Below are 26048 nucleotides of genomic sequence, written 5' to 3'. Positions count from 1 at the left end.
TGGAGTTTGATTGGACACAAAGAAAAGTAGATTAACACTCGTAAAGGTTAATCTTCCAATCCTTTAATGAAGCATAGTTCTGGTCGTTACACAAAGACATGGCTCTGCGATGGACAATGAATTACAGTCCAATGAAGAGATTTATAGAACGGTGAACAATACTGAGCATAAACCTCCCCTATAAAATGAGGGATAAGGGGTAATATTGCATGGTAGTGAAATATACAAAACATTCTCTCGGCGTACATCTCTTTGTGGAAGGCTCATCGAGAGGCAGCCAATATAGGGCACACAGACAGCTGTCACCTGTTTTGTTTTCATGGGAACCGTCACATTCAGTCTTTTTACACATTTCCCATATTTCATGTCTTTTACTAACAGCCCTGTAGGGCTTATTCATCTGTTGTGTTCCACACACTCCAACAGCCTTTACATCTGCCGGTTAGCATTCTAAACCGAAGAATCAGGTGTAGCTGCGATCTGACATCAGAGTAGTAGGATTCCCCTCAGGGTGAATACAAGAAGAAGCACCAACTCACCAAGTCCTTTGTTTGTCTCCTCCCTGTATGTGTTTCAGGTTTCCTCAACTTTGCCATGAGATATATTTAGCGTGTACTAATCTCACCCATCGGTTCCACAATCAGAGCGGGGTAGTGAGGGACAGAGAGGACGCCACACGCCACACAGGTAGCAAATTGTTAGCGGGGCCCTGAGCCAGGATGATAGTGCAACAGTACCAGACTCCATTGCATGATCTAATTGGCAGATCCAGTCTGTAAGCCTATCTCTATTAGCTGACTTGTCAGCGATACTAAAGCATGGGCTGTGTTGGACAGAATAACCTCATCAACAAATAAAGACAGAACCGTTTAAATCTGTTTAGTTCGTCATCCAAACACATTTTGGGATTGGAGCCCCACCTAAAGGCTTACCTGTCATGGATGCCACATGTGTCAAACTGCAGCTCCTTGTAGTTTCCCAGCCGTCCTTGTTGCACCCGGTTCAGGTCCATGGGCTGGCTGTTGATGGAGATGAGACGCATGCACCCCTGGAACGCCAACGTGGGGTTCTTACAGCCTAAGATGTTCAGAGATGGACAACCTGTGACACAGATTGAAGAAATGTTGCTAAATAGTTGCATTTTCATCATTCAACATGTCCTGTATACATCTTCAGATCATGTCTTCAGATGCTGCAACAAGACCTGACCATCAAGTCCTGGTTTCATGAGTGTGACAATATTGCGTTTGGAGATAGGTGAAGGAGTCAGGTGCAGGAGAGCAGAGATATCCGAGATGCGTACTTATAATGGGCAAGTCCACCAAATACAGGTAAGGCACAATACAAAAATCAGACGCCCTCGACAACAGAGAAACCCGTTAATCACGAAAGGAGGAACAAACAAAGCTCCTCAATTTATACACACTCAGTATGAATGCGTGAAACAAAAATGGGCTCAACCTAACCGAGCAACCTCACAATAAAATAATCCCGCACAAACCTAGGCAGGCAACAGGGTAAATTATACACACAGAAATTAAGGCAACTGAAGCCAGGTGTGAAAGAACCAAAGACAAAACAAACAGAAAAGGAAAAAGGGATCGGTGATGACTAGTAGGCCGGTGACGCCGACCGCCGCCCGAACAGGGAGAGGAACTACCTTCGGTGGAAGTCATGACAGTACCCCCTCCCCTGACGCGTGGCTCCCGCAGCGCACCGACGCCGGCCTCGAGGACAACCCGGAGGACGAGGCGCAGGGCGATCTGGATGGAGGCGGTGAAACTCGCTCAGCATAGATGGGTCTAATACGTCCTCCACCGGCACCCAGTATCTCTCCTCCGGACCGTACCCCTCCCAATCCAGGAGGTACTGAAGGCCCCTCACCCGATGCCCGAACTGCATACGCAGGCGCCCCCACAAAGTCCAGGGGGGGCGAAGGGACCTCCCACACCTCAGCTTCTTGAAGCGGACCAGCCACCACCGGCCTGAGGAGAGACACATAAAACGAGGGGTTAATATGGTAGTAAGGGGGAAGCTGTAACCTATAACACACCTCGTTTATTCTCCTCAGGACTTTAAACGGCCCCACAAACCGCGGACGCAGCTTCCGGCAGGGCAGTCGGAGGGGCAGGTTTCGGGTCGAGATCCAGACCCGGTCCCCCGGTGCGAACACCGGGGCCTCGCTGCGGTCTCCGGCGGCCTCTCAGGTCTCCCTCTAGTGCCTCACCCAATAGTCCACCACAGGAGCCTCGGTCTGGCTCTGATGCCATGGTACCAGGACCGGCTGATATCCCAACACGCACTGGAAGGGGACAGGTTCATTGAGGAGTGGCGGATTGAGTTCTGGGCCATCTCTGCCCATGGGATGAACTTTGCCTACTCCCCTGGCTGGTCCTGGCAATACAACTGCAGAAACCTACCCACATCCTGGTTCACTCTCTCCACATGCCCATTACTCTCGGGGTGAAAACCCGAGGTAAGGCTGACCGAGACCCCCAAACGTTCCATTACCGCCTTCCACACCCTAGATGTGAACTGGGGACACTTATCAAAAAAATTTCCTCAGGTACCCCGTAGTGCCGGAAGATGTGAGTAAACAAGGCCTCCACAGTCTGTAGATCCGTAGGGAGACCGCGCAAAGGGAGGAGACGACAGGACTTAGAAAACCTATCCACAACGACCAGGATCGTGGTGTTGCTCTGTGACGGAGGCAGATCGGTCAGGAAGTCAACCGACAGGTGTGACCAAGGCCGCTGTGGAACAGGAAGGGGTTGTAACTTCCCTCTGGGCAGGTGCCTAGGAGCCTTGCACTGAGCGCACACCGAGCAGGAGGACACATAAACCCTCAGGTCCTTGAACAAAGTGGACCACCAGTACTTCCCACTAAGACATAGCACCATCCTACCGATGCCAGGATGACCAGAGGAGGACGTGTGAGCCCACCAATCAGCCCGTCACAATCCTCCAGCGGAACGTACACCCATTCAGCTGGACACTGCGGTGGAGTAGGCTCTACCATCTCTCCCATCGGGGAGTAGGATCGATGGACCGCTCCTCCATAAGATACAGTCGGGATAGTGCGTCTGCCTTAGTGTTCTGGGAACCTGGTCTATATGAGATAGTAAACCGAAATAGGGTGAAACACATAGCCCACCTTGCCTGATGAGGGTTCAGTCTCCTCGCTGCCCGGAAGTAATCCAGATTACGGTGGTCAGTCCAGATGAGAAAAGGGTGCTGAGCCCCCTCAAGCCAATGTCTCCACACCTTCAGAGCTCTGACGACAGCCAACAACTCCCAATCCCCCACGTCATAGTTTTGCTCTGCCGGGCTGAGCTTCCTCGAAAAGAAAGCACAAGGGCATAGCTTCGATGGCGTACCCGAGCGCTGTGAGAGCACGGCTCCAATCCCAGCCTCGGATGCGTCCACCTCCACAATGAATACCAAAGAGGGATCCGGATGCGCCAGCACGGGAGCCGAGGTAAACAGAGCCTTCAGGCGACCAAAAGCTCTGTCCGCCTCAGCCGACCACCCAAGATGCACCGGCCTCCCCTTCAGCAGTTACGCAATGGGAGCAGCCACCAGCCCAAAACCCTGGATAAACCTCTGGTAGTAGTTGGCAAACCCTAAAAACCGCTGCACCTCCTTTACCGTGGTTGGCGGCGGCCAATTACACACGGCTGCAATGCGGTCACACTCCATCACCAACCCTGATGTGGAAATGCGATACCCTAGGAAGGAGACGGCCCATTTGAAGAACAAGCATTTCTCAGCCTTGACGTACGTACAGGTCATGCTCCATCAGTCGCCCAAGTACCTTGCGCACCAGAGACACATGTGCGGCGTGTGTAGCGGTATAGACCAGAATGTCATAGATATAAACCACCACATCCTGCCCGTGCAGGTCCCTGAGAATCTCGTCTACAAAAGATTGGAAGACTGCTGGAGCATTCTTCAACCCGTACGGCATGACGAGGTACTCATAATGGCCGGATGTGGTACTAAACGCTATCTTCCACTCATCTCCCTCCCGGATACGCACCAAGTTATACGCGCTCCTGAGATCCAGTTTTGTGAAAAAGCATGCCCCGTGAAATGACTAAATCGCCATGGCAATGAGAGGTAGCGGGTAACTGTACCCCACCGTGATGGAATTTAGACCTCTATAGTCAATGCACGGACACAGACCTCCCTCCTTCTTCACAAAAACTAAACTCAAGGAGGCAGGTGATGTGGAGGGCCGAATGTACCCCTGCCCCAGAGATTCAGAGACATTTGTCTCCATAGCCACCGTCTCCTCGTGTGACAGGATATACACGTGACTCCTGGGAAGTGCAGCGTCTACCAGGAGATTTATCTCACAAACCCCTCGTTGATGAGGTGGTAATTGGGTAGCTTTCTTTTTACAGAAGGTGATAGCCAAATCGGCATATTCTGAGGGATTGCACACGGTGGAGATTTGGTCTGGACTTTCCACCGTCGTTGCACCGATGGAAACCCCTACACACCTGCCTGAGCACTCCTCTGACCACCCCTTTAGAGCCCTCTGTTGCCACGAAATCTTGGGGTTGTGACGGGCCAACCAGGGGATCCCCAGCACCACCGGAAATGCAGGAGAATCAATGAGGAAGAGACTAATTCTCTCCTCATGACCATCCTGTGTAACCATGCCCAGTGGAGCCGTGGCCTCCCTGACTAGCCCTGACCCTAATGGTTGGCTATCTAAGGTGTGCACTGGGAAGGGTTTATCAATCTAAACAAGGGGGATCCCTAAACAATGCGCAAAACCGCGGTCAATAAAATTGCCTGCTGAGCCTGAATCTACTAGCGCCTTGTGCCGGGAATGAGGGGAAAATTCAGGAAAATAAGTTAACACCGACTCACCTGGGGTGTACGGGCAGTGCTCGACCTGGCGTCTCGACTCCCAGAAGGACCCCTCTAGCACCGGTCAGCAGTGTGCCCTCTACGACCACAGCTGGTACAGGAAAGGGCTCCTCCGGTTGCCCTCGCCGCAGCACCTCCTAGCTCCATGGGCGTTGGAGTGGAGGGGCTGGGGGATAAAACTGTCAGGGCCCGATCCGGATGTCCGCGGGTCTCCAGCAAGTTGTCCAACCGAATGGACATGTCTATCAGCTGGTCCAAGGAGAGGGTGGTGTCTCAACAGGCTAGCTCCCTACGGACGTCCTCGCGCAAACTGCACCTATAGTAATCGATCAGGGCCCTGTCGTTCCATCCCGCGCTAGCAGCCAAGGTCCGGAACTCTAGGGCGAAGTCCTGTGCGCTCCTCTTCTCCTGCCTTAGATGGAACAGACGTTCACCCGTCTGGGTAGTGGTCCCTCGCCGAGTCTGGATCGTTCCATACGGCGTTGGCCCACTCCAGGGCTTTGCCTGAGAGGCAGGAGACGAAGGCGTTCACGCTCTCACCTCCCGAAGGAGCCGGATGAACGGTTGCCAGGTATAGCTCCATCTGGAGTAAGAACCCCTGGCACCCGGCCGCCGTCCCATCGTACTCCCTCGGGAGTCGAATAACACTGGGACCAGGCAACGAAGGAGAGGGTTGTGGTACTGGTTGGAGTGTGGCTGGTGGAGGTGTAGGAAGGCCACCTCTCTCTCATATTTCCATCGTCGCCATCACCTGATCCATCGTGGTCCCCAGCCGGTGTAACACTGCCGTGTGGTGTTGAATGTGCTCCCCATAGATGTTGGGAGCGCGTCAGCTCCTGCTGACTCCATCGAAGCTGGTGCTGGATTCTGTGACAATATTGCGTTTGGAGGTAGGTGAAGGAGTCAGGTGCAGGAGAGCAGAGATGTCCGAGATGCGTACTTATAATGGGCAAGTCCACCAAATACAGGTGAGGCACAATACAAAAATCAGACGCCCTCGACAACAGAGAAACCCGTTAATCACGAAAGGAGGAACAAACAAAGCTCCTCAATTTCTACACACTCAGTATGAATGCGTGAAACAAAAATGGGCACAACCTAACCGAGCAATCTCACAATAAAATAATCCCGCACAAACCTAGGCAGGCAACAGGGTAAATTATACACACAGAAATTAAGGCAACTGAAACCAGGTGTGAAAGAACCAAAGACAAAACAAACAGAAAAGGAAAAAGGGATCGGTGATGGCTAGTAGGCCCGTGACGCCGACCGCCGCCCGAACAGGGAGAGGAACTACCTTCGGTGGAAGTCGTGAAAATGAGATAGTGATGCAGACAACAAGACTCATTGTGTGTGATCTTACCTCCGAAGTAGAGGCTGTTTCCTGCCTCCATGTGGTCCCCCAGCTCGATGGTTGAGGACGGCTCATTGTCCAGGGTCGTGGTGACTTGAAGACCTTGAGAGCTGAGACTCACAGAGTGCCACAGTCCATCGTTCACTCTGTGACCTGTGGAGACAGCAGGGTGTGTTTTCTGTGTGATACTTTTACAGGCTCATCAAACATAAACTACATGTTCATTCAGGGATTACTGGGATTGGGATCTCCAACATACTGTAGGTACTAGGCTACATATTACATTATAAATCATAGCCTATAAATCGCTGTGTAAGCTACAGTATGGTCACATGGTGTGTCTTAATAACTGTCCTACATTTCTAAACAAGAATGGAAGATGACATGGAAATGAAAATGAACGACAAGTGTGGCTGGTCAGATTGAAGCTTAATCGTTGCCAGAGGACAGAACGTAATGGTTATTATTGGATGAAACATTCATTTGACCGTAGGTTCAAGCTTCAAACAGACATTGCAGATTGTGGTATATCCATTTTGATTGTCCTTTATAGTGAAGGGCTTCCAAGCTGTAATGGTCTTTCTGTGTGTCTATAATTCCCTCTGTGCCTTCCATCTGCTGAAAGTCTGGGCTCTGCAATCCAACGTAATTATACATGTTATTTCTCTCTGACTGCAATCCTGTAGCGCTCACGTCCAAAATACAAGGATGACATTTTTCCTCAAGCCATTCCAAGAAGATTAAATGTGCTTTGAGTTTCTCGGGGGCAAAAGGTCATATGAATGATGTTGATGTAATGATGTGCAAAACCAAACACAGATAGTCTCCCCCTGGATGATGGATTAGCTTTTCACTGTCAGTCTACTTCACTGGAATAAAGACTGTTTTATATTTTCTGTCTCCCTGGGTGTACACTGATTCCAACCCATAGTGTAGGACAGCTAGGCTAGAGGCTGTTGGTCTGGCCCTCACCGGTGGAGACCTCTTCTTTCTGCTGGGCTGACGTGTGATGGGTCAAGCGCAGCCGGCTGTTGCTTATCTGCAGGTCCAGTCGCTGGGGCTCCAGGGCCAGCTGGGTGGAGAGCAGTAGCCCGTCTGGGTTCCATGTCCTGAACTGGAAACGCACCGCGAAGCCCGCTGAAGCAGACGGCGTGGCCGGGAGCGACAGGAAGCTGCTGCTGGAGCTCAGGAAAGTGGTGGACACCAGCTGGGGCTCCGAGCACGAGAAGGTCACGTTGCCCTGGTGACACATGGAAAACACAGATCATGGAATTATTCACTCATACCATCAACATGTTGGATTTACTGTACTTTTACTGTACCATTCATCTGAGCAGAATAAAATACAGTGAGCTGATAAAGAGATTTACTGAAAATGATATTTAGAAAACTAACTCGCCTGCAAGAATCACACATTTCCTTGATAACGCCATATAAAGCTGAATGACTATCTGGAATTCAAAAGGTGCAGTACAAAAGGACTACAGGCAGAAGTGTCATATAATATCAAACTATAACATTCTGAGTTTCTCCCCTCCAATCTAGGTTAGCCGTCAGGTGGGCAGAGAAAGAACACACCTTAATTCCAAGTGATCCAGAGGCCTTGTGAGCTACACGGACCAAAAGAGCAGCCATGTCAATTGAGGTCAGCGGCCCATCAATCCCAGTGCCTCAGAGGCAGAGAAGAGCAATCGGCAGCACTTTGACTCTCATTGTGATCCCTTACCAGATAGTATTCCACATTGAAATTCCATTACGGATTCCATCATCGCAGTCACTCTCTCACTTGTAAGTAAAGGCCTTTTAACATAGCAATCAGATTTCCGAGGGGAATAGGGTGTCTGTGATGCAATGTAACGCTTTGGCTTCTGTCTGATTTGATTGGGGGGAGGGTGTCCAAATTATAGGGTGTGCCTACGGCTGAATCTATTCATGAATTTAGACTTAATGACACAGTAGTGAGGATCAGATAGAACTACATTTTTTTTCTCTACGGACAGTGCCTCTAGCCTGGATCTCATACAGTTTGAGGGACCATGGAGAAGGCTATGTGACTAACTCAAATACAAATGTGATTAAACAGAATCACATTGTAGCAAAATGTGAAATCTCACAGCAACAGTGCAATTAAAACAGACGGTCTGTGACCTTTAATAGGCATTGGTTGACTAACTACTTTGTCCCCATACTATTTTAAGGATGTACTAATAATCTATGGTACGGTAGATGAGAATAGTTGTCTTACCACACTGTAGATCTGAGGTTTGCGTCGCTTGGCTAGGTCGATGATGTTGATCCCGTTGTAGTAGAGGTTCTCGATGCAGCCATGGAAGTTCTTCCTCAGGAAGGTACCAGGTTTACCTGGCAGTGGGATGCCTCCGAAGCTGAGCTTTGATGAGAAACAAGGGTGAAATGACAACATCCTCTTAGAGTAAGATAACTTGGTTGAACTATTTACTTGGTCTGAATAAGTATCTGACTATTCTACAGTATATGTTAGCATAAACACACCTCATAGTCCACCTCCAGAGAGTCTCCTTCCCCCTTGGTCCTGAAGTGCTGTGTGTGGGTGTCCATGGTGAGGTTGACCTGCTTGTTGAAGCGCTCGATGAGGACAGAGTGCCAGTGCTGGTCATCCAGAAGACTGCCCAAAGTGACAGCAACACGACCACTGCTGAACCGCAGCCGGGTGTCATCTGAAGACAAAGAAACAGAGAACAGATCACATGGTTACTTTAATATTGATATAGATATTGATCATAAAACAGGATGGTTTATCGAGGAAGAGGGAGTTCTTATAGACATTCTGAAAACAAACTACTTGAGAATGGTCTTCCCCAGACTCAGCTCTACACAATGTGGATCCTTAACAGTCTGAGTCCAGCTAGTAAATGGAGCTCAGGTGCAGTGGTAATTGGAAGGGCAGCAGAACACAAACATTCAGTTACCCTCCCAGACTGCTCCCCAGGCTCATTTTAAATGGTTCAAAAGCCTCCTTCATCTGTACCCAGAGTCCCTTGTGTCCTGTTACCCATTACCTCTGCCCCTTGACCTTTCTGATGACCTCTCCCAGGTTGAGGTAGAGAGCCAGCCTGCCAGGTCTGTGCACATTATTTTCCAGTCAAAGTTTATGAGAAATTTGCTTGTTTGATGCACAATTCACAACATTTAGATGTACAATACAAAAGAGAAAATAGACTTAAAATAAGTACAAATATATATTTTTAAATGCCACCAATCAAAAAGGGCACATTATTCCTAGGCGAGCAAACAGGCAGGTGGTCCAGCACCACTAGAGCCTTATCTGTGCACGTGCCTTGCAGCCTGCCCCGATGTGACAAACTCACCCATGTTGAGGAAGAGGGCCAGCCTGCCCCGGTGTGACAAACTCACCCAGGTTGAGATAGAGGGCCAGCCTGCCCCGGTGCAGCTCCAGAGTGATGTAGTCGCCCCTCTGACCCTCTCCGTGGAGCAGCACCCCCTCAGCCTGGTGGCTCTTGAAGCGCAGCGAGATCACATCCTTCACCGTGCTCATGGACTTCTGGTTAAACCGGTAGAGCAGGGAGCTTCTGCCATCAAAGTCTGCCACGTCTGACTCTGAAGGCAATCAACAGACAGTGAAATGGGTTGTCATTGGGATACTTGTCCCCTGTCACTGTGAGCTTCATACCTGTTATGGTAATGTGGCTATATCAATGATGGCATTGAAATGAATTATGCTGGAAGCCATTTCCATGTGTAACTGGATAGGAACAATCTCTGACATACACCTGTTATTTTAATAATTACTGCACATGCTCTAGTGCTCACCCCTTTCGGTCATACTACAAAATGGATTCCTGTAAGTCCTCAAGAATGCAAGTTATGAATTTGTCATGGGGGCATTTTCAGATTTTCCAACGTAATTTAGTCATTGGAAGACCTAGAGGAATCATGCATAGATACATGAATCTGTAACGCCGGTATTGTAATGACATTGCATAGCAAGTCTCTCTCTTCTCCTCTCTCTTCTCTTCTCTTTCTATCTCTGCTCTCTGTATCGTGAATTGATCAACCTGTTTTATAGTTTGAATTGAGATGTGTATGGTCTCTCCTCATCGAGATGCATTGAGGTGCATGTCACACAGCATTTATTAGCAGAGCACACATTCATCCAACATTAATACAGGGATCATGCTGTGGAACAGTTCGGCATTATGAAAGTGCTCACTCAGAGTTAAATACAACTGTCTTTCACAGAGCAGTAATTCACTGGCTGATCCAGTTAATGCTGCTTCAGAATGTGTGTGAGAGGCGTCCCAGTGTCCCTTTTATTTATACAGAACAAAAATATAAATGCAACATGCAACAATTTCAAAGATTTTACTGAGTTACAGTTCATATACGGAAATCAGTCAAATGCCTGGGATCTTTTATTTCAGCTCATGAAACATGGGGCCGACACTTTACATGTTGCATTCATAGTTTTGTTCAGTGCATTTAGCATTACCCAGGCAGAGACTGGCTCTCAACTGTCATGCCTGCCTGGCAGTCACTGTTTGTCTCTGTTAGCTGGTGGGAACATTTGTGATAAATGAGAGAAGAGCATCAATATCAAAATACTCGCTATCTCTATTTCTGCAGTTGTCCTCAAACGTCCTGCTTTCATCAAAGGCTATACACAAAAGTAGGGTGTTCTGGATGTAAGGGGTCTTCTGGTCACTCACTGTGGAATTATGATATTAGCTGAATGTGTATGGTCTGTGTGTAAGGCCTGGTGGTCCATTTATTGCAGGCACACCCTAATGTGTATGGTCTGTATGTTAGAGGTAGGGGTGGTCTGGTCACTCACTGTAGGCACAGCCGTACACCTCCACTCTGAGTCCCACCCAGCCACTGGGGTTCCAGTCCAGCGGGACGAAGCGCAGGAAGCGGCTTCTGATAGAGTGGGACAACTTGTGGTGAATGACACTGTCAGCATTCACGTTCCCCACAAACCTCTGGAGACACACAGCAGAGAGAGAGGAAGGGAGAAAAGGCAGAAGAGTTAGATGCAATGCCAAGTGTTAATATACAGGGGCGGGGTATTCTTGAGGGAACTGTATTCATCAAACAAAACCAGAAATTACACCTCCGTTATCAAGGGAGTCACTGTTAACCAAGCATGGCTCTCTGAACTGACCTTGTATCTTCCAGAGGAATTAAATAATTAAAAAGGGTTTTGTGTCGTCTAGGACTTAATGTTTAGGATCATAACATTAAAGAGGGTTAGTTTCCAAGAACTGTTAAAGATAATGTATTAGTATTCTGCAACAAAACAAAACCTGGGCCATATGTTTCTCTTCACCTGACCCTACTTTTAGATAAAACATATCAAATGTGTTGCCTGTTTTGGGGATCCTGGGTGGATCCTGGGAGGATATCCACCACTGCACTAACACACACTTCTGTGGCAAGTAGATGGGAAAAAACAATTGGTATCATATTGTCTGCTCCCAGGCAGATAACAATGAATATCTCTCACTGAAACTGCGAGATGTCATCATTCTTCGTAATTTCCATCCCCCTGTCCCCCTACCCTCCACTGCATTAATAATCTGCACCATGGAGGCTTAGGGGGATGAACAGAGAGAGAGAGAGCGAGAGAGAGAGAAAGCGAGAGAGAGAGAGAGAGGAAACTCAGATGACTGATCACAAGCAGCCGTCATAACGAATTCGAGGCAGGTGACGAGCTAAATCGATAATGATGTGTATCACAGAGTAAAGGAAAGATGGATTGTTGACACCGGAGCTCCAGGCTCAACAGAGTCAAGAAATGCCATTAATTAACTTCTCCCTGCAGCTGAAAACACAATAGCAGATGGGGGAGGTAGTAGAAGAAGCACAAATTACACACACACATGGAGTATGGTGTTACCTCTCTGAGGGATAGACTCTACAGAGATTGGTCTCTGTAGATAATGAAGAAGAGGCAGTCTTACAAGGTAACTATTTAGGCTATTATTTTGATTTATACCCATGCTTTTTTATTGTGAGTCCATTTAAGTGGAGCCTGGTGACTGTATTTTAGAAGAGGTGCAAGCTAAGCAATTACAAATGTAACTCATGTCTGTGCAAGATAAGCATTTGCAAACTCACTGGGGTTTACTCATCCACTCAGACCATGCAGGCTATTGCAATGCATATCCTCCACAATGTAAAGTAACTTATTTAGCAAATACAATTTGATAAACGTTTGCTACACCAAAATGTGGCATACATATTCATTACTGAGAAAAAGCTATTTGTCAATATCCACCAGTAGCATTGTGTGGGTAAAATCCCTGGGGAAGCCAAGCCAAGTCAGGAAAATATCCATATTGGAACCTATGTTGTGATAATTGCATTGTTTGTTCTATAACCTATTTGTTCATACACCACCATGATATACACTAAGGCAGACACAACAAAATGACATCCGTCACACAGTGGTGGAATAAATTCAATCACATATACATTTGTTACATCCCAAAGCCGGAGAGCAACATCTGTCCATGTGAAATCCACAAAGCAAATATTTCATGTAACAAACAGTTAAATAGTGTAGAGCAGGGATGGGCAACTCCAGTGGTGTCACACTTTTCTCCCCATCCCTAGCAAACACAGCTGATTCAACTAATTGCATTCTAAACTGAAGATCATGATTAGTTGATTATTGGAGACAGCTGGGGCTGGGTTAAAAGTGTGACACCAATCAGGCCCCCAAGGACTGGATTTGCCAATCCCTGGTGTACAGCATGTTCAAGCACGTTAATGTTTCTGACAGTTTACTAAACAACTACTGATTTGGACCAATGGAGAGTTAACGCAAGTCAGCACAAAGAAAACAGGAGCACTGCCTCCGCTATTCCAGCACCATTTCAACTTAAACATTTCAACATCATTAAATCAACTAGGCTATATACACTTTGTCTAATACAGTGAAAAAGACACCAAAAACGATTTAGCCCAATCAATGTTGCTAAATAACATGTGGCTGTCCACATGTTATTAGTCTACCTTAGGCTATCAAGCATTTTAGTTAGGTAGACTAACTTCCTCACATGAGCAAAAATTAACCAGCTAAGTTATCTTGCTTGTTAACGTGAACTTACTAGGCAACATCTAGGCTAAGAGCATTGGGCCAGTAACTGAAAGGTCACTGGTTTGAATCCCTGAGCCAACTAGGTGAAAAATCTGTCAGTGCCCATGAGCAAGGCACTTAACCCTAATTGCTCATGTAAGTTGTTCTATATAAGAGTGCCTGCTAAATGACTCAAATGTAAATATTGACTTCGCCTTGGGCTTTGAACGGGGCACCTGGCTCACGGACGGGAGGCAGCACCGGTTCTAAAACTGGAATGCGATCAACTTTCACCCAGTGCAAAACGAGCCTAATCAGATCTATATGATTTGCATTCTGTTTACCAAAGTAGTTATAAAGGAGATATAGCACAAGAGCAACTTAATCTTAAAGAGTTGCCCAAAAGTTTACTTCACTTTTGTTCATCAACACCAACCTAATGTTCGACACAAACCTAAACACCACAAACACTTCTGCATACACAGCTAACAGGCATATCAATCCTTGATTAAACACCCTTAGCTCCTCTTCAATCCGTCAGGATGAGGGTGTTATCTGAATATGTTTCTATTCTGTCATTACTGTAGTCTACAGTTTTTTTCAACAAACCTTAAATTGTGTTTTGCACACTGTTTCACTCCGGGGGTAGAGGCTTTTGCTAATTGACGGACAATACAACTTCCTTAATAAGCACAGAGGGGTTTACATGAAAATACCTAAACATTGGAACTGAAATTTGAAATTTCTTTATGATGTGTATTTGGACCAGAGAGCATCAATCTTCTCAAATGAACTGACGGAAACACAAATACCAAAGTAAACAAAGTTCCAACAAACAATGGTACAAAAAAAGAACAACATTGTTAGACTATATGCACTAAATGATACAACATTTCATAACTTAATAGCTAGCTGGTCACTCACAAACATGAGTCATTCCTTTCCTTTCTTTCTCTCTGGCTTTGTCTAATTGGATGATTAACAACTGTTTCATGAGTGCCATCCTGTTGTTTCCATCATGGCCTATACTCCCTGTTGTTCCCAACATGGCCTATACTCCCTGTTGTTCCCAACATGGCTTTATCCTCCCTGTTGTGTCGTTGCAGTGCTGGCCTTGCTATGTGACTCCTAAGAGACAAAGACTGAAGAGAATTCCAAGAATAGATAATCATGTTGCCATTGTGACCTGGTCTGGCACAGAGCAGAGATAAAAGGACTGCAGCTCTGGCTGTGTCTTGTGTCTGCGGGTGTCGGTGTGTGTGTCTCTCTGTGTGTGTGTGTCTCTGTGTGTGCGTGTGTGTGTGTAAGTGTAAGTGTGTCATTGAAAGCGAGAGAAAGCAGGAGAGGGAGAGTGGGTGTGTTAGAGAACGTGCCTTTGCCCATGTGTGTATCTGAAGTGCTATAAAACCACTCTTTTCATACACAGCACATAATAATGGCTAACCTTACAGGTGCAGAGTTGCTGCAACCTGGCAGACGCAGGCAGCTGGTGTTCTCTCATTAGCCTTCTCAGCCTGCACCGCCGTCAGCAGGCCATTACCTTTGAACTTCCCTTGTTAAAATGCCAGACTGACGTCAATTCATATCTCCGTGTGGCGTGCAGGTTCAAATTGGTCGCCCACCTTTGGAGTGCCTTCATTAGGGGAGTCTCACTAACTAGCTGCCACTCATCCAATTGATCCCACCGTTTCTGTTTCTTCAGGCATGGATCAAAACCAAATGACACCTGCTATCTTATCACATTGACAGAAGAAATGTTAGGACTATTTAACCGGTTAGTTAGATGGAGTATTCTGTGTGTCATTGATTGATTGACAAAAAAACAACTGGAATGTTCTTCGTTTTTTTAACTAATTAACTGAGGATTGATGAGTCTCAACTTCGGTAATATGACTTGAAATATAGTTGCGGCCTAATACAGTGAGCTCAAAGTCAAATCAAATCAAATTGTATTAGTCACATGCGCCGAATACAACAGGGTGTAGACATTACAGTGAAGTGCTTACTTAGAAGCCCCCAACCAACAATGCAGTTTCAAAAAATATGGACAAGAATGAGAGATTAAAGTAACAAGTTATTTAAGAGAAGCAGGAAAAAAATAACAATATTTACAGGGGGGTGCAGGTACCGAGTCAATGTGCGGGGGCACCGGTTAGTTGAGGTAGTATGTACATGTAGGTAGAGTTATTAAAGTGACTATGCATAGATGATAACAACAGAGAGTAGCAGCCGTGTAAAAGAGGGGTGGGGGGCAATGCAAATAGTCTGGGTAGCCATTTGATTAGGTGTTCAGGAGTCTTATAGCTTGAGGGTGGAAGTTGTTTAGAAGCCCATTGGACCTAGACTTGGCGCTCTGGTACCACTTGCCGTGCGGTAGCAGAGAGAACACTATTATAAGTAGGGTGGCTGGAGTCTTTGACCATTTTTAGGGCCTTCCTCTGTCACCGCCTGGTATAGAGGTTCTGGGTGGCAGGAAGCTTTGTGATAGTGATTTTATTGGGACAGTGATTATTTTGTTGTTGTTTTGGCTCTGTACTCCAGCACTTTGAAATGATACAATGACTATGCGGTTAAAGTGCACTGTCAGCTTTAATTTGAGGGTGTTTTAGTCAATATCATGTGAATCGTTTAGAAATTACAGTACCTTTTGTAGATAGTCCCCCCATTTTAGGGGACCAAAACTATTGGGACAAATTCACTTATATGTATGATTATTAAAGTAGTCCAATGTTTAGTATTTTGATTACATCAAGCTTGTGACTCCACAAACTTGTTGGATGCATTCGCTGTTTGTTTTGGTTGTGTTTCAGATTATTTTGTGCCCAATGGAAATGAATGGTCAATAATGTCTTGTGTCATTTTGTCCCTTTTATTGTAAACAAGAATATGTTTCTAAACACTTCTACATTAATGTCTATGCTACCATGATTACAGATAGTCCTGAATGAATCGTAAATATTGGTGAGTGAGAAAGTTCCAGACGCACAAATATCACACCCCAAAGACATCATAACCTACAGAGGAGTTTAGCATTTTATGGGTGGGTAGGATATTTATGGCTCTGTAATTTTGTCACTCATCATTATTGAAGATTAATTCCGGATTATCCATAACCATGGTAGCATCCACATTAATGTAGAAGTGTTTAAAAACATATTCTATTGTTATTTACAATAATGTTGACTCCAAAATGACACAATACATTCTGTACCATTAATTTGTATAGGGCACAAAATAATCTGAAACAAAACCAAAACAAGTTGAGCAAATGCATCCAAGAGTCACACGCTTGGCACTCTTGCACCTTCCTTAATTAATTCCCAATTTTTCTTTAAATAAATAAAACATGAGTTTATTCTCCACATGTTGTTATTGGATTGTCAACATTGGAGAACCCATTTTATTTTTTGTCAACTTAAGTTTACAATTTGTATTGAGAAAATAAAGACAAATGGCATGGACACAATTATTGGCACTTAGGAATTAGCACAGCCTTTGGCCAAGATAACTTCCAACAAATGCTTCTTGGAGCCACCAATGAGCTTGCTGCACATTTCTGCTGGCAATGTGCCCACTTTTCAGTAGCAAACTGCTCTAATTCTTCAATGTTTGAGGGGTACCCACCACCAACTGCTGCTTTCAGCTCTCGACATTGGTTAGGGATGTGATTCAAATCTACACTCTTCTCTGGCCACTCCAGAACAATATTTTTGTCCATTGAATTTGTCTTTATTTTTTTCAATTAAAATGGTAAACTTAAGTTGGTTGTGCAATTGGTTCTGCAATGTTAAAAATATAATAACTAGGTGTGGGGACCAAACACTTTTTTTCTTCAATTTGAACCTCTTTTTTTAAGAAATAGGGAATTATTTAAGAAAAGTGTAGGGGTGCCAATATATTTGGCCACAACTGTATCATCTAAACTACTTGACTGATTTCAGGGGGAGGGGGGGGGGGGGGTGATAGCTTAAAAGCCATAGGCTGCTTATTCTCATCTCTCATTCTAATTCTATGGGCTCTACATCCGCTTACTTTAACTCACTGAAGAACGAATCAAATTAACACCACACGCTCATTCCTTGCTTTAATTCTTAATAAAACCCATATTAATTACATAGACTAGAGTGTAGCCAGCCACTAAACTGTGGGCTGCCATAGTGTCTTCGTAATAGGAGACTGTTGAGAAAACAAGCTGCTGAGAACACTATGTGATTTACAGTTAGAAGCTTGTGGTTAGTGAAAGGTATTGACAGACCAGAGGTTGAACCAGAGCCACAGAGAGGGTTTATTTGCTTGGAAATCAAAGATGGAGTGAGATGCATTTACAACTGTCTGGTACAGCTTATTTATTAAGTACATTTCCAATCAAAAAGCATACATTACATTTTCTTTGAGTTAATAGTGAAGACGTGTCAGGTATCTACGACAGAATATATAAAGTAATGGGGTCACTTTCCTGTGTATCATATAAGCTCATGAAATAATTATTGGATATATAGACAGTTCATAAGGATGACCTCACATTCAACTATACCAGCAATTTTAATATTTACGTAAATATGTTTCCTCAATCTGACTTGGTAACTCAAAGAAATCCCTGGTGTAAAATGCTGTCCAAATAAATATAATCATATTCTGGAAAACAAATACTCTTGGTCTGACTACAGCAAAGCCATGGGACTATTCTAAGATCCATTTATAAAAAATATATAAAACGGACACATTACATTTACATAAGTATTCAGACCCTTTACTCTATACTTTGTTCAAGTACATTTGGCAGCGATTACAACCTAGAGTCTTCTTGGGTATGACACACCTGTATTTGGCGAGTTTCTCCCATTCTTCTCCGCAGATCCTCTCAAGCTCAGTCAGGTTGGATGGGGAGCATAGCTGCACAGCTATTTTCAGGTCTATCCAGAGATATTAGATCGGGTTCAAGTCCGGGCTCTGGCTGGGCCAGTCAAAGACGTGTCTCGAAGCCACTCCTGCAATATCTTGGCTGTGTGCGTAGGGTCATTGTCCTGTTGGAAGGAGAACCTCTGCCCCAGTCTGAGGTTCTAAACTCTGTAGAGCAGGTTTTCATCAAGGATCTCTCTGTACTTTGCTCTGTTCATATTTCCCTCAATCCTAACTAGTCTCCCAGTCCCTGTAGCTGAAAATCATCCCCACAGCATGATGCTGACACCACTATACTCCACCGTAGGGATAGGGACAGGTTTCATCCAGATATGACGCTTGACATTCTGGCCAAATAGTTCAATCTTGGTTTCAGCAGACCAGATAATCTTGTTTCTCATGTTCTGAGAGTCCTTTAGGTGCCTTTTGGCAAACTCCAAGCAGGCTGTCATGTGCCTTTTAATGAGTAGTGGCTACCGTCTGGGCACTCTACCATAAAGGGCTGATTGGTGGAGTGCTGCAGAGATGGTTGTCCTTCTGGAAGGTTTTCCAATCTCCACAGAGGCCCTTCTCCCCTGATTGCTCAGTTTGGCCGGACGGACAGCTCTAGGAAGTCTTTGTGGTTCTTAACTTCTTCCATTTAAGATTGATGGAGGCCACTTCAATTCTGCAAACCTTTTTTGGTACCCTTCCCCAGATCTGTGCCTTGACGCAATCCTGTTCCGAAGCTCTATGGACAATTCCTTCAACCTCATGGCTTAGTTTTTGCTCTGACATACATTGTTAACTGTGGGACCTTATATACAGTATACAGGTGTGAGCCTTTCCAAATCATGTCCAATCAATTGAATTTACCACAGGTGAACCCCAATCAAGTAGTAGAAACATCTCAGGGATGGTTAATGGAAACAGGATGCACCTGAGCTCAATTTCGAGTTTAATAGCAAAGGGTCGGAAAAGGTATGTAAATAAGGTATTTCTGTTGGAATTTTTTAATACAGTTGTAGAAATGTCTAAAAACCTGTTATCGCTATGTCATTATGGGGTATTGTGTGTAGATTGATGTAGAATATGTTTTATTTCATCCATTTTAGAATAAGGCTGTAACGTAACAAAATGTGGAAAAGTCAAGGGGCCTAAATACTTTCTGAATGCACTGTAGATCCCAATTATTGTTAAGTCCCTAGCAATCATTGAAAACAATTTCAAAGCACGTCTCCCAGGGTTTATCCACTACACCAGCATCTCTACACCATGCCACATTCCCATACTGGAGTGTAAACAATGATTTTTTTTAAGTCGAAGAAGAGAATAAATAATAGAAGACAGGCTGCTGTAGCGTACTGGACACGCTGTTTGTACTTGTAACCCCAACTACTATTCATTATCCACCATGAGAGAGAAACTTGTTCAGAAAAAAATGGTAGGAATGTTGAGTTGTCTCCATCTTCTCTCCTCATTCTTTTTCAGTGCTTCCAATTTAAGATTTCCGTCACGCAATTTGACATAACTGGGGCGAGCACAATGGCTTATAAAGAATGTATGTGCACACCAACATCATGAGGTAAAAACAGGCATTTTTTTTTAGATGTTAACTCAATTATGCACACATGCTAGCCAAGTACTAGCTATAAAATCATAGTAGAGGAGGAGTAGGATATATGTAGAGTGAGCCAGACGTGTGTAGTGTACATCCACACAGTTCATCCCAGACTATTGTCAGACTTAACAAAATGTTTCCTTCACAAGGATGTGAAACAATGAGATAAAATTGAGTTACAGAGTCTGAATTCTCCTAATCGTTTTCCCACAAAGCATGGTACCTCTGGGGAGAGCAAAACAAAGACAGAGATGTTTAGCTATCTACTCTCTCTCACACACCAGAGGTGGAGGACACTAACTCAAGTACAAGAGAGGGACGTGATGTCTTATTTTATGAGGTGTACCCTTGGAGCTCTGACCTACTCTGAGTTACAGCTCAATACACAGCTACTCACTCATCCTAGTGTGCCAAGTGAAAAGAAAAGTCAAAACTTAGATTATTATTTTCAAATCAATGTGACTGACTGGGTTGAAACCCGTATTAGCCCATTGAGCTAAAGCCAAGGCAATACCTCAGTGAATAGCACATCAGTGAAGTCTTCACAATGGCAACAGTAAATCTGCAGTATGATACAACTCACCCCCACTCCGTCCTCCTGTCGGTACTGCTTCCAGGCTTGGCCTGTGTCACTGAACAGCAGCAGGTAGCCGCTGACCCAGTCTGAGCTGCCGTAGCGCCCCTGTGTGGCGACGGCCGTCACCTCCATCCTGTCCCTGAGGTCCAGCTGCAGCCATGGCTGGCTGTCTGTCACCTGGGGAGACCAGCCTCCAGCTCCTGGGAGACCAGAGAGGGAAAATATCATTTTTTTGCATTCTGTCGCTGCACAGTTTGGATCGAATTGTGGTCGGTGTTTTGTCCAGTAACGCTTAACCTGTGGGCCTTGCCTGCATGGAACTGATGCTGAATTCTTGCATTTCTGCCTGCATGGGGAGTATCCCGTGAAAGCTAGATTCCTCTGTAATATTAACTAACCCCCTCTATCATGCTGTCTAATAACCCCCTTCTGTCATGCTGTATGAAATGGAGTGTGAAAACACTATTTTGTTTAAATAACACTCCAGCCACCCTAGTCATAGACTGTGCTCGTTGACACTGCACAGCAAGCGGTACCGACGCACCAAGAATGGAACCAACAAGACCCTGAACAGCTTTTACCCCCAAGCCATAAGACTGCTAAATAGTTAGTTAAATAGTTAACCAATAGCTACCCGGACTATCGGCATTTACCCTTTTTTGTTTTTAGCTCTTTTGACACGCTGCTGCTACGGTTTATTATCAAATCAAATTGTATTGGTCACATACACATGGTTAGCAGATGTTAATCCGAGTGTAGTGAAATGTTTGTGCTTCTAGTTCCGACAGTGCAGTAATATCTAACAAGTAATCTAACAATTCCCCAACAACTACCTAATACACACAAATCTAAAGGGGTGAATGAGAATATGTCCATATAAGTATATGGATGCACAATGGCCGAGCGGCATAGGCAAGGTGCAGTAGATGGTATAAAATACAGTAAATACATGTGATATTAGTAATGTAAGACATGTAAACATTATTAAAGTGGCATTATTTAAAGTGGCATTGTTTAAAGTGACTAGTGATCCATTTATTAAAGTGTCCAGTGATTGGGTCTCAATGTAGGCTGCAGCCTCTCTGAGTTAGTGATTGCTGTTTAGCAGTCTGATGACCTTGAGATAGAAGCTGTTTTTCAATCTCTCGGTCCCAGCTTTGATGCACCTATACTGACCTCGCCTTGTGGATGATAGCGGTGTTAACAAGCAGTGGCTCAGGTGGTTTTGGTCCTTGATGATCTTTTGGCCTTCCTGTGACATTGAGTGCTGTAGATGTCTTGGAGGGCAGGTAGTTTGCCCCCGGTGATGTGTTGTGCAGACCGCACCACCCTTGCAGTTAGCCTTACAGTTGTGGATCTGTAAATGTTTGCCAGGGTTTTGGGGGATATGCCAAATTTCTTCAGCCTCCTGAGGTTGAAGAGGTGATGTTGCGCCTTCTTCACCACACTGTCTGTGTGGGTTGACCATTTCAGTTTGTCTGTGATGTGTACGCCCAGGAACTTAAAATTTCCCACCCTCTCCAATGCTGTCCCTTCGATGTGGATAGGGGGGTGCTCCCTCTTCTTTTTCCTGAAGTCCACGATTGATTTGCGACTCCACCTTGTCCCTGTGCCGACAATTCGCTTGTTTGATTGCCTTGTGGAGGGAATAACCACACTGTTTATATTCAGCCATATTTCGAGACTTCTTTCCATTGTTAAATACAGGGGATTGTGCGTTCACTTTTGCGCAAATGCCGCCATCCATCCACGGTTTCTGGATAGGGTAGGTTTTAATAGTCACAGTGGGTACAACATCTACAATGCACTTCTTTATAAATGCACTTACCGAGTCAGCGTATATTCCTGTCCACGTGATCAAAACAATCTTGTTGTGTGGCTTCCGATTGGTCAGACCAGCGTTGACTGGTTCTCGTCACTGGTACATCCTGTTTGAGTTCCTGCCTATAAGACGGTTCGAGCAAGATGGCGTCATGGTCGGATTTGCTGACCAATATGCATATGGTTAATAGATTTGGATAGAAAACACTCTGAAGTTTCTAACTGTTTGAATCATGTCTGTGAGTATGACAGAACTTGTTTGGAAGGCCCGAGGACAAACCATTCAGATTTTATTTGGAGGTCAAATTTTTCATTGGGAATTCAGATTTCTAAGGGACCTTCTTTCAGTTCCTACCACTTCCACTGGATGTCAACTGTCTTTAGAAATTGGTTGAGGTTTTTCCTAAAACTGTTCAGAATGAGGCTCGAGGGAAGTGTACTCTTTGTTAGAGGCGCGTGACCTGAAAGCACGCTCCACTTTGTTTTCCTCCGGTATTGAACACAGATCATTCCGTCTTCAATTTTATTGATTATTTACGTCAAAAAATACCTAAAGTTGTATTACAAAAGTAGTTGGAAATGTTTGGACAATGCTTACAGGTAACTTTTGAGATATTTTGTAGTCACGTTGCGCAAGTTGGAACCAGTGTTTTTCTGGATCAAGCGCACCAAATAAATTGACATTTTGGATATATATCGACATAATTAATCAAACAAAAGGACCATTTGTGATGTTTATGGGACATACTGGAGTGCCAACAGAAGAAGCTCGTCAAAGGTAAGGCATGAATTATATTTATATTTCTGTGTTTTGTGTCGCGCCTGCAGGGTTGAAATATGCTCTTCTCTCTTTGTTTACTGGGGTGCTTTCCTCAGATAATAGCATTGTTTGCTTTCACCGTAAATCATTTTTGAAATCTGACACGTTGGCTGGATTCACAACAAGTGTAGCTTTAATTTGGTATATTGAATTTGTGATTTCATCAAAGTTACATTTTTATAGTAATTTATTTGAATTTGGCGCTGCATTTTCACTGGATGTTGGCCAGGTGGGACGCTACCGTCCCACATATCCCAGAGAGGTTAAAATCCCCAGCTGCAATAAATGTAGCCTCTGGATATATAGTTTCCAGTTTACATAGAGTCCAGTGAAGTTCCTTGAGGGCCGTCTTGGTGTTCTCTTGAGGGGGAATGTACACAGCTGTGAATATAACTGACAAGAATTATCTTGGTTGGTAAAATGGCAAAAAAGGCTTCAGAAAAGGCATTCTGTGACCCGGGAAACAACACTCCAAAGTTTCAACATCCTTACGTAGATCATTTTATGTATATGAACACTGTGTGGTTAAAAAGTTTTAAAAGTTGCACATTAATGAAATATTATAAATGTAAGGTACGATTTTGAAATCATAGCACATTTTGGGTAAATTCCCCTAGCAACACTATGAGGTTGCGGTGTCACACCTTGGTTACAATTGTTACACACGTTCTGTTGTCCATACTTGCAGATAGCAACATACTGTATGTACCGGACCAGAGGAAATAATACGAGATAAGAAGTTGTTGAAAGGTGCTAAATAAATTTGTCACAGATGCCAGAACATCGCCGATGTAGCTGTCAGTAGCTTGAATGTTTTGAGAGCTGTGTTATCTAACAAACGTTGTGCTGTCTTTAGTTTGGCTAGCAGGCAAAAGAAATGAGGGCCCTTGTCGGCTAAATTCTACTGTTAAAATGTCTTATATTAACTACGAAAACCACCGTACAGGTACATGTTTAAAACCTATTTCCTAATTTCGGGGTTCATCTGGATAAGTCAAAGACCGATAACCTGTTGCTTGAGCTTATGCAAGGGCAAACACCGAACGCTCAAATAGATCTGTGTTCTCTGCACCAGTATGCAACAAAAGGAAAGAAGGTGAAACATAGCAGCAAATTACCCAAGATTACCCCCAAAAAATCATAACTTTTGCTAACAATAACAAATGGATATGCAACTTTTACAAGTTTTGAACCACAATGTGCTCATATTCATAACATTATCTATATAATGTTGTTGAAATTTTGCCGTTTTGTTTCCTGGGTCACGGAACAACATTTTTTTGGTGGATGGCCCTTGGACTAATATGATAAATACACTGGTGAATAATAACCTCAGTATCTACATCCAAACATTCATGTGAAAGTGTGATATGGCGGTGCAGTGTACAATTAGTAGATTCAGCCGCCCAGCTATCAGGCAGAAGAAACAGGTCAGATCATGTTCATTACTCAGCTGCTGTGGGCTGGGACACAACACCATGGGAGCAGATGAGCTCTGAATATTAAACCAGAGTCTCAGTCACAGAGGAAGCATCATTTACAGAGCCCCCCCCCCCCCCCCCCCCCCCAGGATAATTTTGGTTGTTACAGACTCACATACTGTTACAGAGGTAAAACATGACATGGGGTCAGTCGGGATATGGTAAGTGTTCACCCTAATATCCCAAGTCATTGAGAATCATTATCTAGTTTCAGACAGTAGACTCATTTATATATCAATTTATTGATCTGTGACCCTTGTTGTTATGGCTAAGAGCAACATTTTAAATTGGCTAAACAGTGCTGACGTGTACAATGAGTACTGTATCAGGGATATATATTTAAGAGGCTCATGAGGTGAATCTTAATGCAATAATAAGCATAATGCTATTTCAAACTAATCCTGGATAAGATTTTTTTATTTTTCATGATATCCTAATATTACGGTCCATAAGAGCTGTTTAGCAAACTAAAACACCGTCCTTTTACCTTAGATAAAGTATTATTGATTGTCTCTAGGTATTGTTCAGAACCTTTAAATAAAAAAATATAACTTTCCATTGTAACTCACCATCTCTTCTGTTGATCTTGGCAAAGTGTGGAGCGTTACTGACAGAGGACTGTGAGGAGCTCTCTAAAGAAGCTGGGGGCAGCATGGATACCAATGGGCCATTACAAATATCTGTAAGAGTAAAAAAGAGAGTATGCTGTATGAAGTTCATGGTTGGGTACAATATATAGAGCTTTAGCGCCATCATTATCTACTAGAGCAGGGGTGTCACACATACATAATAAAATAATAAAAACATACACTGCTCAAAAAAATAAAGGGAACACTAAAATAACACATCCTAGATCTGAATGAATGAAATATTTTTATTAAATACTTTTTTCTTTACATAATTGAATGTGCTGACAACAAAATCACACAAAAACTATCAATGGAAATCAAATTTATCAAACCATGGAGGTCTGGATTTGGAGTCACACTCAAAATTAAAGTGGAAAACCACACTACAGGCTGATCCAACTTTGATGTAATGTCCTTAAAACAAGTCAAAATGAGGCTCAGTAGTGTGTGTGGCCTCCACGTGCCTGTATGACCTATCTACAATGCCTGGGCATGCTCTTGATGAGGTGGCAGATAGTCTCCTGTGGGATCTCCTCTCAGACCTGGACTAAAGCATCCGCCAACTCCTGGACAGTCTGTGGTGCAACGTGGCATTGGTGGATGGAGCGAGACATGATGTCCCAGATGTGCTCAATTGGATTCAGGTCTGGGGAACGGGCGGGCCAGTCCATAGCATCAATGCTTTCCTCTAGCAGGAACTGCTGACACACTCCAGCCACATGAGGTCTAGCATTGTCTTGCATTAGGAGGAACCCAGGGCCAACCGCACCAGCATATGGTCTCACAAGGTGTCTGAGGATCTCATCTCGGTACCTAATGGCAGTCAGGCTACCTCTGGCGAGCACATGGAGGGCTGTGCGGCCCCCCAAAGAAATGCCACCCCACACCATGACTGACCCACCGCC

At 44.5% G+C, this 26048-nt stretch overlaps 1 pseudogene; it reads right to left on the bottom strand.

The window, feature by feature from the left end:
* The window catches only part of LOC139399594 (contactin-associated protein-like 5), a 62864-nt pseudogene that overhangs the window by 25607 nt on the left and 11209 nt on the right, over nt 1-26048 (bottom strand).

This window comes from Oncorhynchus clarkii, chromosome 3, assembly GCF_045791955.1.
Source record: "Oncorhynchus clarkii lewisi isolate Uvic-CL-2024 chromosome 3, UVic_Ocla_1.0, whole genome shotgun sequence".
Classification (NCBI taxonomy): Eukaryota; Metazoa; Chordata; class Actinopteri; order Salmoniformes; family Salmonidae; genus Oncorhynchus; species Oncorhynchus clarkii.
The sequence above is the reverse complement of the archived record's forward strand: the minus strand, read 5'-3'. Positions and strand labels throughout refer to the sequence as shown.